General features: G+C 39.4%; 2 protein-coding genes across 2 annotated transcripts in view; one reads left to right on the top strand and one right to left on the bottom strand.

Moving 5' to 3' along the window:
• C11H7orf50 (chromosome 11 C7orf50 homolog) overlaps window positions 1-17737 on the bottom strand; it is a 1120174-nt gene that overhangs the window by 609594 nt on the left and 492843 nt on the right. The gene's annotated exons all lie outside the window — the stretch shown is intronic.
• LOC128641871 (uncharacterized) overlaps window positions 2142-17737 on the top strand; it is a 42390-nt gene continuing 26794 nt past the window's right edge. The window contains exon 1 of the mRNA XM_053694435.1: window positions 2142-2333. The gene's annotated coding sequence lies outside the window, so the exon portion shown is untranslated. The remainder of the gene's footprint in view (window positions 2334-17737) is intronic.

The raw sequence follows: 17737 nt of genomic DNA, 5'->3' as shown, positions 1-17737 counted from the left end.
CTAAAGCTGTGTTTTATTTTACTATAGAAAAAATACAAAGTGCAATGTAAATTGTAAAAGATAAAAAGAAATATAAAATTATGAACCTAGTTTGTTAAAGTAACACAGAAACTTTAAAAACAATCAGTATTTGTAATATCACTGCTGGATTTAACTCTAAATAAATTAAAATAGAAAGTGAAAATCTTGAATGTAATAATACTGAAATGGTCCAATCTGAAGTTTAACAGAACTCTCATATCATGCAGTACTCTATTGCACTGGGCTGGCCCTCTTTCAGATATACAGAAATGCTGGAGAGTTCCGCCCTTTTTCTTTGAGCATTCAGTGGGTTCTGCCCCTTTGAAGTTTGAACTGCAATTGCTCTCCGAGCAGGAGAATCATGGTCATTGGGGCCTAAGGGGTCGACTTATCAGCCTCTGGCAGGCTGAATTCTGATGCCAGAATTCACAATTGCAGCACACAAGTGTTATTTTGCGCTCACGTGTAATCCCGCCCCTGTCCGCGCACAGACAATCATGCGCGGGCAGGAGATGTCAATCTACCCGGTCGGACGAGACCGGGGAGATTTTAATTTGCCACCTAAGAGGTGGTGAAAGGTTAGGGAAGCAGCGGTCTGATGACCGCTGCTTGTTAAATATGGACTGCAGGTTCTCTTGTGAGAACCTGCAGTCGTAGGCAGACAAAGCCCGCCATAAGGGTTTGATAAATCGATCCCTAAGTATTGTCCTTTGAATAAAGAGTAATAAATACAATAAGGGGGATTTTTTGCACATAATTAGACAGATAAGATAAGGTAATCTCTCCCTAAAAGAGCAATTGTATTGGGCTGTAGTTTCAATTAGCAAAAACAGCTATTTAATATTTAATACACAAAGATAAAAATAAAGGATCAATTTACCATATATTTTTAACTCTGCAACTGGCAAAAGAAGTAATTGGAAACACATTAAGGGGAAAACAATTTTACAGTACACTGTCCGTTTACTTTCCCTGTCCCCCACAAAAGAATCCTTGCTAACCAATCAAAAACTAATACACATATAAGACCGCTGCTCCTTAAATTGTCGGCCACCTTTTAGGTGGCGGACTGAAATCATTCCGATCCGATCAGGATGATTGACACCCCCGGCACTGCACAAGCTGCTGTTAGCTACAGCGAATCATGTCCGCCCGACATTTAAAGGGCCACTGTAAGTAAATATTTTCTATGCCTGTTACTAACTAACTACCCCAAATACGCTTTTTATCAATAGCATTTCATTAACATATCTCTACCGTATAGCAGAAATCTTGTCTGCAAATTTAATCGTTTTCCAAACCCACTCTGTGGGTATCCTTTGCTCTGTACCAATCCGTTTACAATACCTAGGTTTCAAAATGGCGCTTTAAACAGAAAGTTATTGGTTTAAGTATTTTGAACATGCAGTGCTGAAAATAGTGGGCAGGATAACGTGACATCATCGGCGAATAAAAGATATAACTTTTAGAACGTTATGAAACTTCGTTTTGGAGAAAATATAGGTCAGTAGGTTTTAATTAATGTTTATTAACTTTAATATGTTAGTTGTTAAGCTTAAAAATTATAACAGAAAGTAATCCTTTAATAAATCTACTGCATACTTCTTTACAATCACAATATAATAGTTAAATATATATATATACTTATATATGCACAAACTTGAGTTTAATGTCCTTTAAATAACATATTTCTAACATGTTTAAATGCCGTTCTTTCAAAAGAATAGCAGAAATATTTTTCAGACAATGTCCCTTTAACAGAACAGTAAAAAGAAAGGGCTAAACGTTCTGCAATAGTCAAACCTCTTTCTCTATTATATGGAACGTAGGGAAAACACAATTTTTGTCTTTTTATGTTACAAAACTACAATGTATGACGTAACCTGGCGCAATCTCATAGCTGAGAAATTGGTAAAAAGAATAAACAAAATGATCCCTGACTAAGCAAATATAATTTCCAAAAGTGAATATTTTAGAATTGGTAAACACATTGGTTTTATACTTTCAGTTTTGTAGACAGGAAAGTCAGAATCTTTTAGTCGTCATACGGTAAACAGCAGTTTTCTGTTTTGCAGAATAGACACTCACAATTTTCAAACTCTGAGAAACCAGCAGTCTGTTAGAAATGTAACTTGAACTAGTCAAATCATATGTTCCTTCCGTTTTGTTTTTTTTCTTTCCTTAAGACCACAGAATCATTACAGAGAGGCCCTGTGACTCAGTACACAGAGAAGAATCAAGTTCCATAACGTTCTCCAGACGGAGGGTGAGTTGAATTTTATCCTCAACATCTAAAAAACTACTTTATAAAGGTAAGTGACTGATAAAAAAAAATACTTAAGAATAAAAGTGCTTTTCACTATCAAGAAAAACTGACTTGATTTTAAAAAACAGTTTATGTAAGAGCAAAAACTATGGGGAGATAATATAGAGCATTGCTGTGCTTAGTCTGGCCCCAATATCAAAACTGTTTGGTTGTTAAAATGTACCGCCTATTTGCTAATAGATGGGAACCACGTCAGTAATTTGGATGGGATGATGGTGACCGCTTGTCCTGCCATGTTTTCAGTAATTAATAACGTTTTCCAGAGAGTAGTATATAAACATCTGTCTGTTATTTAAAACTGTGTGTTAGATTCAATTTGTTAAGTACTTTATTAGCATTGGTTAGGGTTGACAATATTTTTATAAAACCCATACAAACTTTTTTGGACCCCAAAAAGGATATGTGCATAAAAATATGTATTAGATTTGTTTAGTCTGTTAGGGAAAAGTTTAGGGTCCCTTGGCTGCACCCCCTGCCTGTCAAAGAAAGATTTTCATGGAGGCGGGCGGGGGGGAGAGATAAAAGTAAATTTGTAATAAAAGGTGATAAAGGACAGTGAATATTTAGACATAACAGTTGTCAACGCTCATACTAAATATACTTGCTGTGGCGCTGCAGATGCCTTGTATTTTCACAGGTAAACAGTGATTAGGAAACAGAGTAATGAATCACTGTTTGCATGCATGTCACTGGGAATACCCTTTGCTGGTGTTCTGTCGAGATTTCCTTCTCCGCCGACATTTGCTACTACATTTTGCACATGCGCACAATTACTTAATTGCAATCCACATATGTTTCAAAAGAATGTGTGGAATGGGATTACGTAAATACAAGCATGCGCACATCATTCAGTAGCAAATTTCGACAGAAAAGAAAATTAGTCCTTGCATTCCTCACGAGAGCAGTTATGTACATAAGCGCATGCGTATCAAAAACGTTAAGTTTAATGTTTTAAAATAAGTTGTCCATCCAAATTTGCTACCACATGTTACTTTGCGTGTGCGTGACCGCTTTCATAAAGGAATGTGAGGACTTATTTTCATCTCCGGCAAAATTTGCTACTGAATGATGTGTGCATCCTTGTATTTATGTAATCACATTTCACACGTTCTTTTTAAAGATATGTGGAGTGCAATTACGTAATTGTGCGCATATCATGGTAGCAAATATTGACACCAGTGTTCTATCAGATTTTGCTACTTTATCAGAATTTGCTACCTCTGAGTGTGCATGCTCTGTATTACGCACTTATATATATAATTTTTATATGAAATTTTTCTTTATATATTTTGTATGCAGAACACTCTTTCATTGTCCACTGTGACAAGTGATGAATCTGCGCATGCGTGCATTTATTAGACGCAGCAAAATCCAACAGGGCAACTTCCTTATCAGAATTTGCTACCTCTCAGTGCCCATGCTGCTAATTGTATAATTGCATTCCATACATTCCTTTTTAAAGTGAAGGTAAACTTTGGTGAATGAAAGCCCGTTTTTTAAAAACACTATTAAAAACAGGGGCACTTTCATTCATCAAAGTTTACAAAACAGCTGTTTTGTTAAAAAAAATTACCTTTTTTTCTTTTCACAGCTAGAGCAGCTTCCCCCACCTAGAGATCCTCTATTCACACATCAGCAATGACTAATCCTGCTTCCTCCAATCACGGCATGGCCTCAGGCAATGACTACCCTGGGGGTAAAGCTGTGATTGGAGGAAGCAGGATTAGTCATTGCTGACATGTGAAGAGAGGATCTCTAGGTGGGGGAAGCTGCTCTAGCTGTGAAAAGAAAAAAAAGTATTTTTTTTTAACAAAATGGCTGCTTTGTAAACTTTGATGAATGAAAGTGCCCCTGTTTTTAATAGTATTTTTAAAAAACGGGCTTTCATTCACCAAAGTTTACCTTTACTTTAAGTGTGATTATTTAATACAGAGCATGCACACTCAGAGGTAACAAATTCTGATAAGGTAGCAAAATCTGATAGAACACCGGCACTGTGCATGTGTGATTTAACACATACAGTACATGCGTGTCTTTCCCAGCCAGATTATGAAAACTTTTGGGCAACAAGAGCAAATGCGTAGCTATGCTACGTCATGTAGCCTTTACAAATATGCAAGCCGTGTGGCTAACCTGATAAATAGATGAGCAGGGAAAATGTCATTGCTCTAAAAAGTTGTGAGGGGCCGGTGGGGTGAGTAAATATACATTAAATATCGGAATGATTTAAAGTCTTTAGCACTAGAAAACAAAAAATTATACATATGTTTATAAGCACGCAGATTTTAAACATAACTTGCACCTCCATTAACTTGACCATCACTTGAATAATGTAATATAAACCTTTTTTTTTTTTGCTAGCGGAAGCTCATGCTTGCCGTATAATTGTATACAGAATCTGTGCAAAAGCATTTAAATGAACACTGGCTACATTCTAATTGAAATCCTCATGCAATGTTTATAAGTTTAGAGACATAAATAAGGTTTATTATGGAAGAGTCATTATGCATATTGTTATAAATACCTACCTGTTTCCTGCCATGAAATGTCAAAACATTATATTTTTACATTGGTTGTATTTATTCTACACAAAAGAAAAGTATAAAAATATACACTTAATAAAATAAAAAAATACGGTCATCAAATTAAGTTCTATATTAAAATTGACTATAATAGAGTTTTCTACAAGCATATATTTTTGTCTTAAAGTGAATGTAAAGTTTAATGAATGAGTGCCCGGTTTTTTTAAAAACATAATTTATGCTTACCTGATAAATTCCTTTCTTCTGTTGTGTGATCAGTCCACGGGTCATCATTACTTCTGGGATATAACTCCTCCCCAACAGGAAATGCAAGAGGATTCACCCAGCAGAGCTGCATATAGCTCCTCCCCTCTACGTCACTCCCAGTCATTCGACCAAGAATCAACGAGAAAGGAGAAACCAAGGGTGAAGTGGTGACTGGAGTATAATTTAAAAGATATTTACCTGCCTTAAAACAGGGCGGGCCGTGGACTGATCACACAACAGAAGAAAGGAATTTATCAGGTAAGCATAAATTATGTTTTCTTCTGTTATGTGTGATCAGTCCACGGGTCATCATTACTTCTGGGATACCAATACCAAAGCAAAAGTACACGGATGACGGGAGGGATAGGCAGGCTCATTATACAGAAGGAACCACTGCCTGAAGAACCTTTCTCCCAAAAATAGCCTCCGAAGAAGCAAAAGTGTCAAATTTGTAAAATTTGGAAAAAGTATGAAGCGAAGACCAAGTTGCAGCCTTGCAAATCTGTTCAACAGAGGCCTCATTCTTAAAGGCCCAAGTGGAAGCCACAGCTCTAGTAGAATGAGCTGTAATTCTTTCAGGAGGCTGCTGTCCAGCAGTCTCATAGGCTAAACGAATTATGCTACGAAGCCAGAAGGAGAGAGAGGTAGTAATTCTTTCAGGAGGCTGCTGTCCAGCAGTCTCATAGGCTAAACGAATTATGCTACGAAGCCAGAAGGAGAGAGAGGTAGCCGAAGCCTTATGACCTCTCCTCTGACCAGAGTACACGACAAACAGGGAAGACGTTTGTCGAAAATCCTTAGTTGCCTGCAAGTAGAACTTGAGGGCACGAACTACATCCAGATTGTGTAGAAGACGTTCCTTCTTTGAAGAAGGATTTGGACACAAGGATGGAACAACAATCTCTTGATTGATATTCCTGTTAGTGACTACCTTAGGTAAGAACCCAGGTTTAGTACGCAGAACTACCTTGTCTGAGTGAAAAATCAGATAAGGAGAATCACAATGTAAGGCTGATAACTCAGAGACTCTTCGAGCCGAGGAAATAGCCATTAAAAACAGAACTTTCCAAGATAACAATTTTATATCAATGGAATGAAGGGGTTCAAACGGAACACCCTGTAAAACGTTAAGAACTAAGTTTAAACTCCATGGCGGAGCAACAGTTTTAAACACAGGCTTGATCCTAGCTAAAGCCTGACAAAAGGCCTGGACGTCTGGATTTTCTGACAGACGCCTGTGTAACAAGATGGACAGAGCTGAGATCTGTCCCTTTAATGAGCTAGCCGATAAACCCTTTTCTAAACCTTCTTGTAGAAAGGACAATATCCTAGGAATCCTAACCTTACTCCAGGAGTAACCTTTGGATTCGCACCAGTATAGGTATTTACGCCATATCTTATGGTAAATCCTTCTGGTAACAGGCTTCCTAGCCTGTATCAGGGTATCAATAACCGACTCAGAAAAACCACGTTTTGATAAAATCAAGCGTTCAATTTCCAAGCAGTCAGCTTCAGAGAAGTTAGATTTTGATGTTTGAATGGACCCTGTATCAGAAGGTCCTGTCTTAGAGGTAGAGACCAAGGCGGACAGGATGACATGTCCACTAGATCTGCATACCAAGTCCTGCGTGGCCATGCAGGCGCTATTAGAATCACTGATGCTCTCTCCTGTTTGATTTTGGCAATCAATCGAGGAAGCAGCGGGAAGGGTGGAAACACATAAGCCATCCCGAAGTTCCAAGGTGCTGTTAAAGCATCTATCAGAACCGCTCCCGGATCCCTGGATCTGGACCCGTAGCGAGGAAGTTTGGCGTTCTGGCGAGACGCCATGAGATCTATCTCTGGTTTGCCCCAACGTCGAAGTATTTGGGCAAAGACCTCCGGATGAAGTTCCCACTCCCCCGGATGAAAAGTCTGGCGACTCAAGAAATCCGCCTCCCAGTTCTCCACTCCCGGGATGTGGATTGCTGACAGGTGGCAAGAGTGAGACTCTGCCCAGCGAATTATCTTTGATACTTCCATCATTGCTAGGGAGCTTCTTGTCCCTCCTTGATGGTTGATGTAAGCTACAGTCGTGATGTTGTCCGACTGAAACCTGATGAACCCCCGAGTTTTTAACTGGGGCCAAGCCAGAAGGGCATGGAGAACTGCTCTTAATTCCAGAATGTTTATTGGTAGGAGACTTTCCTCCTGATTCCATTGTCCCTGAGCCTTCAGAGAATTCCAGACAGCGCCCCAACCTAGTAGGCTGGCGTCTGTTGTTACAATTGTCCAGTCCGGCCTGCTGAATGGCATCCCCCTGGACAGATGTGGCCGAGAAAGCCACCATAGAAGAGAGTTTCTGGTCTCTTGATCCAGATTCAGAGTAGGGGACAAGTCTGAGTAATCCCCATTCCACTGACTCAGCATGCACAATTGCAGCGGTCTGAGATGTAGACGTGCAAAGGGTACTATGTCCATTGCAGCTACCATTAAGCCGATCACCTCCATGCATTGAGCTACTGACGGGAGTTGAATGGAATGAAGGACACGGCATGCATTTAGAAGCTTTGTTAATCTGTCTTCTGTCAGATAAATCTTCATTTCTACAGAATCTATAAGAGTCCCCAAGAATGGAACTCTTGTGAGAGGAAAAAGAGAACTCTTCTTTTCGTTCACTTTCCATCCATGCGACCTTAGAAATGCCAGAACTAACTCTGTATGAGACTTGGCAGTTTGAAAGCTTGAAGTTTGTATCAGAATGTCGTCTAGGTACGGAGCTACCGAAATTCCTCGCGGTCTTAGTACCGCCAGAAGGGCACCCAGAACCTTTGTGAAGATTCTTGGAGCCGTAGCCAATCCGAATGGAAGAGCTACAAACTGGTAATGCCTGTCTAAGAAGGCAAACCTTAGATACCGGTAATGATCTTTGTGAATCGGTATGTGAAGGTAAGCATCCTTTAAATCCACTGTGGTCATGTACTGACCCTTTTGGATCATGGGTAAGATTGTCCGAATAGTTTCCATTTTGAACGATGGAACTCTTAGGAATTTGTTTAGGATCTTTAAATCCAAGATTGGCCTGAAAGTTCCCTCTTTTTTGGGAACCACAAACAGGTTTGAGTAAAACCCTTGTCCTTGTTCCGACCGCGGAACCGGATGGATCACTCCCATTAATAACAGATCTTGTACACAGCGTAGAAACGCTTCTTTCTTTATCTGGTTTGTTGACAACCTTGACAGATGAAATCTCCCTCTTGGGGGAGAGAATTTGAAGTCTAGAAGGTATCCCTGAGATATGATCTCTAGCGCCCAGGGATCCTGAACATCTCTTGCCCAAGCCTGGGCGAAGAGAGAGAGTCTGCCCCCCACTAGATCCGGTCCCGGATCGGGGGCCCTCGGTTCATGCTGTCTTTGGGGCAGCAGCAGGTTTCCTGGCCTGCTTGCCCTTGTTCCAGGACTGGTTAGGTTTCCAGCCTTGTCTGTAACGAGCAACAGCTCCTTCCTGTTTTGGTGCAGTGGAAGTTGATGCTGCTCCTGCTTTGAAATTCCGAAAGGGACGAAAATTAGACTGTCTAGCCTTAGCTTTGGCTTTGTCTTGAGGCAGGGCGTGGCCCTTACCTCCTGTAATGTCAGCGATAATTTCTTTCAAACCGGGCCCAAATAAAGTTTGCCCCTTGAAAGGTATATTAAGTAATTTGGACTTAGAAGTTACATCAGCTGACCAGGATTTTAGCCACAGCGCCCTACGTGCCTGAATGGCGAATCCTGAGTTCTTAGCCGTAAGTTTGGTTAAATGTACTACGGCCTCCGAAATGAATGAATTAGCTAGTTTAAGGACTCTAAGCCTGTCCGTAATGTCGTCCAGGGTAGCTGAACTAAGGTTCTCTTCCAGAGACTCAATCCAAAATGCTGCCGCAGCCGTAATCGGCGCGATGCATGCAAGGGGTTGCAATATAAAACCTTGTTGAACAAACATTTTCTTAAGGTAACCCTCTAATTTTTTATCCATTGGATCTGAAAAAGCACAGCTATCCTCCACCGGGATAGTGGTACGCTTAGCTAAAGTAGAAACTGCTCCCTCCACCTTAGGGACCGTTTGCCATAAGTCCCGTGTGGTGGCATCTATTGGAAACATCTTTCTAAATATTGGAGGGGGTGAGAACGGCACACCGGGTCTATCCCACTCCTTAGTAACAATTTCAGTTAGTCTCTTAGGTATAGGAAAAACGTCAGTACTCGCCGGTACCGCAAAGTATTTATCCAACCTACACAATTTCTCTGGTATTGCAACAGTGTTACAATCATTAAGAGCCGCTAAAACCTCCCCTAGTAATACACGGAGGTTCTCCAATTTAAATTTAAAATTTGAAATATCTGAATCCAATCTGTTTGGATCAGAACCATCACCCACAGAATGAAGCTCTCCGTCCTCATGCTCTGCAAGCTGTGACGCAGTATCAGACATGGCCCTAGTATTATCAGCGCACTCTGTTCTCACCCCAGAGTGATCACGCTTGCCTCTTAGTTCTGGTAATTTAGCCAAAACTTCAGTCATAACAGTAGCCATATCTTGTAATGTTATCTGTAATGGCCGCCCAGATGTACTAGGCGCCATAATATCACGCACCTCCCGGGCGGGAGATGCAGGTACTGACACGTGAGGCGAGTTAGTCGGCATAACTCTCCCCTCGCTGTTTGGTGAAATTTGTTCAATTTGTACAGATTGGCTTTTATTTAAAGTAGCATCAATACAGTTAGTACATAAATTTCTATTGGGCTCCACCTTGGCATTGGAACAAATGACACAGATATCTTCCTCTGAATCAGACATGTTTAACACACTAGCAATAAACTTGCAACTTGGTTACAATCTTATTTAACAAAAACGTACTGTGCCTCAAAGAAGCACTAAACGATTAAATGACAGTTGAAATAATGAACTGAAAGACAGTTATAGCATCAATCCTTAAAAACAACACAACTTTTAGCAAAGGTTTGTTCCCATTAGTAAAGTAACAATAATTAAATTTGAAACATAAAAATTACAGAGCAACGTTTTTAATAACAGTCAATATATAAGTCTCACAGCTCTGCTGAGAGAATCTACCTCCCTCCAAAGAAGTTTGAAGACCCCTGAGTTCTGTTAGAGATGAACCAGATCATGCAGGAAATACAAGAGTAACTGACTGGAAATTTTTGATGCGTAGCAAAGAGCGCCAAAAACGGCCCCTCCCCCTCACACACAGCAGTGAGAGAGAAACGAAACTGTCACAATTAAAACAAGCAACTGCCAAGTGGAAAAATAATGCCCAAATATTTATTCACTCAGTACCTCAGAAAATGCAAACGATTCTACATTCCAGCAAAAACGTTTAACATAATAAATACCTATTAAAAGGTTTAATGTACTTTTAACAGAGTAATTCCGGTGAAATACCATCCCCAGAATACTGAAGTGTAGAGTATACATACATGTCATTATAACGGTATGGCAGGATTTTCTCATCAATTCCATTCAGAAAATAAAAACTGCTACATACCTCAATGCAGATTCATCTGCCCGCTGTCCCCTGATCTGAAGCTTTTACCTCCCTCAGATGGCCGAGAAACAGCAATATGATCTTAACTACTCCGGTTAAAATCATAGTAAAAACTCTGGTAGATTCTTCTTCAAACTCTGCCAGAGAGGCAATAACACGCTCCAGTGCTATTGTAAAATAACAAACTTTTGATTGAAGTTATAAAAACTAAGTATAATCACCATAGTCCTCTCACACCTCCTATCTAGTCTTTGGGTGCAAGAGAATGACTGGGAGTGACGTAGAGGGGAGGAGCTATATGCAGCTCTGCTGGGTGAATCCTCTTGCATTTCCTGTTGGGGAGGAGTTATATCCCAGAAGTAATGATGACCCGTGGACTGATCACACATAACAGAAGAAATACTATTAAAAACAGGGGCACTTTCATTCATTAAAATTTACATTGAAGCGTTTTTTTTTTTTTGTTTGTTTGTTTTTTTAAATGCTTACCTTTTTCTTTAGGAAACCCAGACCGGTGTTCCTCTGCCCGCAGCTCCTTAGTACTTAGCACTTCAATTACGAAACCGGCTTCTTCCAATCATTGCGTGGCCTCACGAGCTGGACACTCCGGAGTGTACGCCATGATTGGAGGAAGTCGGTTTTGACATTGCTGAGGTAAGTACAGAGGAGCTGCGGGTGGAGGACCGACGGTCCGGGTTTCTTAAAGAAAAAGGTAAGCATTTTTAAAAAAAAACGCTGCAATGTAAAGTTGAATGAATTTAATAGTATATTTAAAAACCGGGCACTCATTCATTCAACTTTACATTCAATTTAAGTACCGCAAACTGCAAAGTGTAAATATTATTAGGTTAAAAAGAATAAGAGGGAATAATTTTACCTCAGATACACAAGAATGTAATAAACTTTTATCAGATATATTATTCTATCTTTCTTTTTTTGGAATTTATTTTAAAATAGAGTTTTGCTGAATTTAAATTTTGGAAATATTAGAGCAACTTGTAATACCAAAAGCAATTTATAGATATAAAACGCACACAAACTTATGGTTCATTAATATTATGCCACTTACATTAGAAAAAACCACACATATGATGAGGAGAAATATTTATTCTACTACCATATTTTTGCATTTAACTTAATTCAATTGTTTATACTTAAAGGGAAATGAAAACCAAACATTTTCTTTGATGATTCAGATAGATCATCCAACTTTAAAAAAAACTTTCCAGTTTACTACTATTATCAAATTTGTTTCATTCTCTTGGTATCCTTTGCAGAAGGAGCAGAAATGCACTACTGGGAGGGAGCTATCTGAAAGCTAATGGCAACAGGCATATATGTGCAGCCACCAATCAGCAAGTGCTACCCAGGGTTCTGAACCAAAAATGGGCTGGCTCCTAAGCTTACATTCTTGCTTTTTCAAATAAAGATACCAAGAGAATGAAGAAAATTTGATAATAGGAGTAAATTAGAAAGTTGCTCAAAATTGCATGCTCTAGCTGAATCATGAAATAATTTTTTTTGGCTTTCATATCCCTTTAACTCTAGTAAATGTCACTAAATGGAAAAATTCTAAGAATGTCCCTACCTGAGTACAGGTGAGTCAGACACAGTGAGTGAGCAGTTGCCAGACCAGAACGAATTAGAATCTGGGTTTTAAATGGGCTTGAGGTCAGAACTGAGAAACAATCATTTCTGTAACACGTGTAATATTTTCCTTAGCTGCATCAGGACAAAAACATCATGAAAATGCGACAGGACCCCCAGGAGTACATGAAATACCATATAGATTATAGTCTAGGGCTAGCATTGTATATTACAAATAATGTATAGCAGTGAAGAAGGGGATGTTTATATTTATCTACATAGTTTTTAACTCCAGTGCAGATCTAAGTAATACACATAAATTTGTAACTGGGGCCTTGTGTAAGGACAAGTCTGAAACAATTGGATCAAAATGAGAATATAAAAGACCTTGTAGTTGCAATTTTTTTCTGCGGTCTTACAATAAATTACCATACCAGGTTAATTTTGTAATGCGTTAACACCTTGTTTGCTGCAACTATTTCTCAATAAGCAAACGCCCCAAAATCTTTATCTGGGGGAGCCAATATGAACGTGTTACTGAATCAGACAAGGGGTGCTACTGCTATTTTGTTAGCAAGATGTTTCTTGATGAGGCCAAATAGGTGCAGATATGTAGCAGGGACAGGTTTGTGAAGTTTGCTGTGTGCCCTTCTAATTCTCACAATTGGAAAACCCACAATTTACAGAGTTAAATAACAGGAAGCAGGAAAAATAAAATAATAATCGTACATTGCAAAGTTACTACCCATAATAAATCATTTTATATTACAATCTCAAAGTGACTCATGTCCCTGTTCAATCTTCTGCAAACAATTTTTGTGTTTTTTTTAGGGGGGGGGGGGGGAATAGTCTAATATCTTAAAAGTATGGGATACACAGAACTACTGTGCTATAATCTAACAGACCAACCTGCTTTAACCTCAATGTGAGGTTAATGAAAAACCTCTAATGTAGATTCATTATCCAAAATTCTCTCCATTATTATCCATCAGACAAACATATTATACTGATCTGTAAACATAGCAGATGGCACTGAGCACTATCAGGGTGACACATGAAAAAAAGATTGCCCATAAAAACTAATTTCATCTTGTGCACATGTTCAGAATATTACTGTCACTAATGTCACAGGCATGGAGAGATGTATGAAATGCGTGGGGTGATTACAAACAGTAAAACGTTCCCAAATCATAACCCTTGATTGCTACTTAATACCATGTGTGCAAATGAAATGCTTGATGGCTTTTAAAGCTGGATTATCACAGACTCAGACATTATTAACCATATGCTTCCCAGAGCTTATCATTAAAAGTATGTTTGGTTGAAGGTATAACAGATGTGAAAAAGTAATAAAAATAAGAAATATTCAAAAATAACACACATGCTGGCAATAGGGAATGTAATAATCAATAGCGTAGTTCACCAAACAAAAGAGAAACTGGAGCGCTAGTATAAAAAAATCGGACATACAGTCACTATTAGAACAGATAGAGATGGGGTACCTCTGGCTGGCATGCTTACGCGTTTCGGCAAAGCCGTAGTCATAGCATATTTTAAATAACCAATAAAGGTTATGTTTTATATATTTTACTAGCGCTCCAGTTTCTCTTTTGTTTGGTGAACTTTCCTTGCCTAGGAGAGCTAGTATCCCTGCTCAGTGCTTCCTACTACTATCCCCGGAGTGTTTTGACAAGTTTTCGTGCTGTGATAGTACTACTGCACAGAGCCGTGGAGCCACTGCTGAGGAGGTGCGGCTCTGAGTACAGCTTTGATTGGTGGAATCCCGGTATGATGTCGATCGCAACTGCCGTTTGAACCATCCGGTTGGAGGATCGTCTCGTGGAGATTTGGACACGCCCCCTGGTGGGTGTGTACTCACGGCGCCTCTGGAAAAGATCCGGTTGAGACACGATAACAGCGGCCGGACAAACAAGCGTGGTTGATACAGATTGCCGCTGACGGACAGCTTCTCATGGAGGATATCCTCTGGGCTCCCGAATAGAGGTGAGACTGTATCGTTAAACAAACTACACTGTATATGTTTATACCATGCGGATGACCATCAAGGGACTGTGCTAATCACTCTGGGTATACTATAGGAATCCTCCTGTGGTATTTGTGATACGGGACTGTTCTTAGCATTACTGTATAGGTGTTTGGTGCCCTCATACCCTCTTTTCTGGTCTTTTTTTTTTATACTCAATAGTGTAACCATAGAACAGTTTAATCTCTCACTATTTCTTCCCTGCAAACAGTATTTAACCCTTTCAGTGCTAACGACGGCTCTGAGCTGTCTCAGAGTTTCCCACTCAGGTGCCAACGACGGCTCAGAGCCGTTGCTAGCACTTTCCCACCTTGAGGGAGATCTGGGGGCTCCCACCGGCTCCTACCCCGGCGATCGGGCCTGTATAGTGACAGGCATCGCCGGAGCTTCACGTTATGCGCGGTGACATCACCGTGCAACTTTATTTAAAAATTACAATGTTAACTATAGTAAAAGGGGGCATGCTGCTTAGAAGCCTATATATCAGGCATCTAAGCAGCTACAGACCCTCAAGACCCACCGGTTGAAAGGTAATCACCTAAGACTTGGGGAACTGAAGAAAAAAAAAAGGTTAAAAAAAAATATTTAAACAAAAAACCTTAAAACAGCTTAGCACTCAGGTGGGAACTCAAAGGTTTAAGGGGCAACTAGAAACAAAAAAAAAACCTACATAGAAATTCTAGGCTGGGTTCATCCTGCATAATATAATACATGCATATCAATCAATTAATGGCTGCTGCAGACATTAAAGTGAATGTAAAGTTAACACGCTTACCTAAAGTGAAACGATGGAAGTCAGCAATTGATTTACAGATGACGCATCTGCAATCAACTAATTATTGTGTCCACACCGGGGCATTCAGCCCCTTTGCACAAACGTCACTGCCCGGGGGGGAAACAATGATTAGTTGATTGCAGTTGAGTCATCTGTCAATCAATTGCTGAAAATGACGACCGGAGCTTCAGCTCCTATCAGTATAGCGTTTCTAGTGAAATATCTCTGAAGATAAGTATATACTAAAGATTTCATGAATGAAAGTTTCATTAATTATTTTTTTTTTAGCTTCTATCGTTGCACTTTAGGTAAGCGCGTTAACTTTACATTCACTTTAAAGGGACAGTAAAGTCAAAACGCAACTTAAATGGGTTGGATAAAGCATGATATTTTAAACAATTTTCCATTTTATTTCTATCATCAATTTTGCTTAGTTCTCTTGGTAGCCTCTATTAAAGAGTATACCTATGTGAGCTTAGGAGTGTGCACGTGTCTTTTAGCCATCTGGCAGCAGTGTTTGCAATAATGTGTATAGCAATGTTATACATAGTTGCAAACACTGCTGTTTCAGAATGATACAGACACTCTATAGCAGTGTCTCTTTGGATCACCTATCTTACTATGAGCTAGATTACGAGTGGAGCGGTAATTACATTTCTAGCTTGCACGCTAACTCTGCTCGATTTCTGCTCTCTGCGTGAGTCAGGAAGCGTGGGTTTTACAAATTGAAAGTAAATATTTTTCACTTGTGCACTAACCAGACATGCGCTAAGAGCAGAAGTTACAATATTGCGACCGCGCTAACGTACTCTACAATAGACTTCAATGGAGAAACACATATACTCCTATAGGCTGATTGTCAAATCCAAATTAGCCAATAGAATGAAAACTTTTTCTATTGGCTGAATTGAAAATCAGCCAATAGAAATGCAATGGTCCCACTATATAGAACATTCAGTGTGCGGCTGGTGACCGCATGAAGAGGATGTCAGGGACGGAAGATAAAAAGATGGAAGAAGATAAGAAGACCGCCACAGGGATGAAGTTAAAGGGACACTGAACCCAAATATATTTTGTGATTTAGATAGAGCATGCAATTTTAAGCAATTTTCTAATTTACTCCTATTATCAAATTTTCTTCATTCTCTTGGAATCTTTATTTGAAAAGCAAGAATGTAAGTTTAGATGCCGGCCCATTTTTGGTGAATAACCTGGGTTGTTCTTGCTGATTGGTGGATACATTCCCCCACCAATAAACAAGTGCTGTCCAGTGTACTAAAATACAAATTGTCTGGCTCCTTAGCTTAGATGCCTTCTTTTTCAAATAAAGATAGCAAGAGAATGAAGAAAAATTGATAATAGGAGTAAATTAGAAAGTTGCTTAAAATTGCATCCTCTATCTGAATCATGAAAGAAAAAAACATTGTGTTCAGTGTCCCTTTAAGAAGACTGCCGCCGGAATGAAGATGGAGTGTCGCCTTCCGGATTCAACTTTTGTGAGTACCATCTTTCGGGTTTAGTGTTAGGATTTTTTTGGGTGGGGTATTTTTTTTTCTTTTCTGGGCATCAAAAGAGTTAAATGCCCTTTTAAGGACAATACCCAGCCAAATGCCCTTTTCAGGCATTTTTTTTACACAGCCTTTTTTGGTTACTTGTAGAATGGTGTAGTGTTTTGTTTTAAAAGAAGGGCTAAATCCCTTTAGGACAATGCCCTACAAAAGGCCCTTTTAAGGGCTATTGTAGGTTAGTGTTAGTATAGGTTTTTTATTTTGGGGTGGGTTTTCTTTAAGTGGGGTTTTTACAATAGGCATAACAGTTTTTTATTTTTGGTAATTTGTTGTTTTCTGTTATGGTAGTTTTTTCATTTTCTTCTGTAATGTTAGGTAATTTTATTTTTAAGATAAGGTTAGTTTTTTTTATTTTTAAAGGGAAGGTTAGGTTTTTTTATTTTTTTCAGGTAAGTTTTTTTTTTTTTTTTTTAAGTTTTTTAAGTTTTTTTTTAAGGATTTTTTTTTGGTAACTTAGGGGGGTTAGCTGGCTATGGAATTTAGATGTTAGTGGGTTTGGTTTTTTTTTTTTGGCGGTTTTGCTTTAAATTGTAGTGGGTTAGTTTACAATGTGGGGGTGTGGGGGTTTATGAGTTAATAGTGTAGTGGGTTAGTTTGCTATATGGGGGTGTAAAGGTTTATGGGTTAATAGTGTAGTAGGTTAGTTTGTGATGTGGGGGGGTGTCGATTTAGGGGATAATAGTGTAGAGGTGCAGTTTGCGATGTGGGGGTGTGGCTGTTTAGGAGTTCATAAAGTAAAGGGGTAGTTTGCGATGTGGGGGTGTGGCGGTTTAGGAGTTCATAAAGTAGAGGGGTAATTTGCGATGTGGGGGTGTGGCGGTTTAGGAGTTCATAAAGTAGTGGGGTAGTTTGCGATGTGGGGGTGTGGCGGCTTAGGGGTAAATAAAATAGTTTAGTGCAACTGTTTCCTCCGGCCAAACTGTTTACACGACCTTTCATGCAGTGTAAAAGATCGAGCATTAAATGCGATTGTGTTTGAGTGATCACATTTACTTTCAACTTGTAATACAAGCACATATTGCCGCTTAACGCTCCCAGTTCGCTCACACAAATTTGTGGTAATTTAAACAGCGCACCACTTGTAATATGAATTGAGCTTAACGTG

This window comes from Bombina bombina, chromosome 11, assembly GCF_027579735.1.
Source record: "Bombina bombina isolate aBomBom1 chromosome 11, aBomBom1.pri, whole genome shotgun sequence".
NCBI lineage: Eukaryota > Metazoa > Chordata > Amphibia > Anura > Bombinatoridae > Bombina > Bombina bombina.
This window is presented reverse-complemented; position numbering and strand designations above follow the sequence as displayed.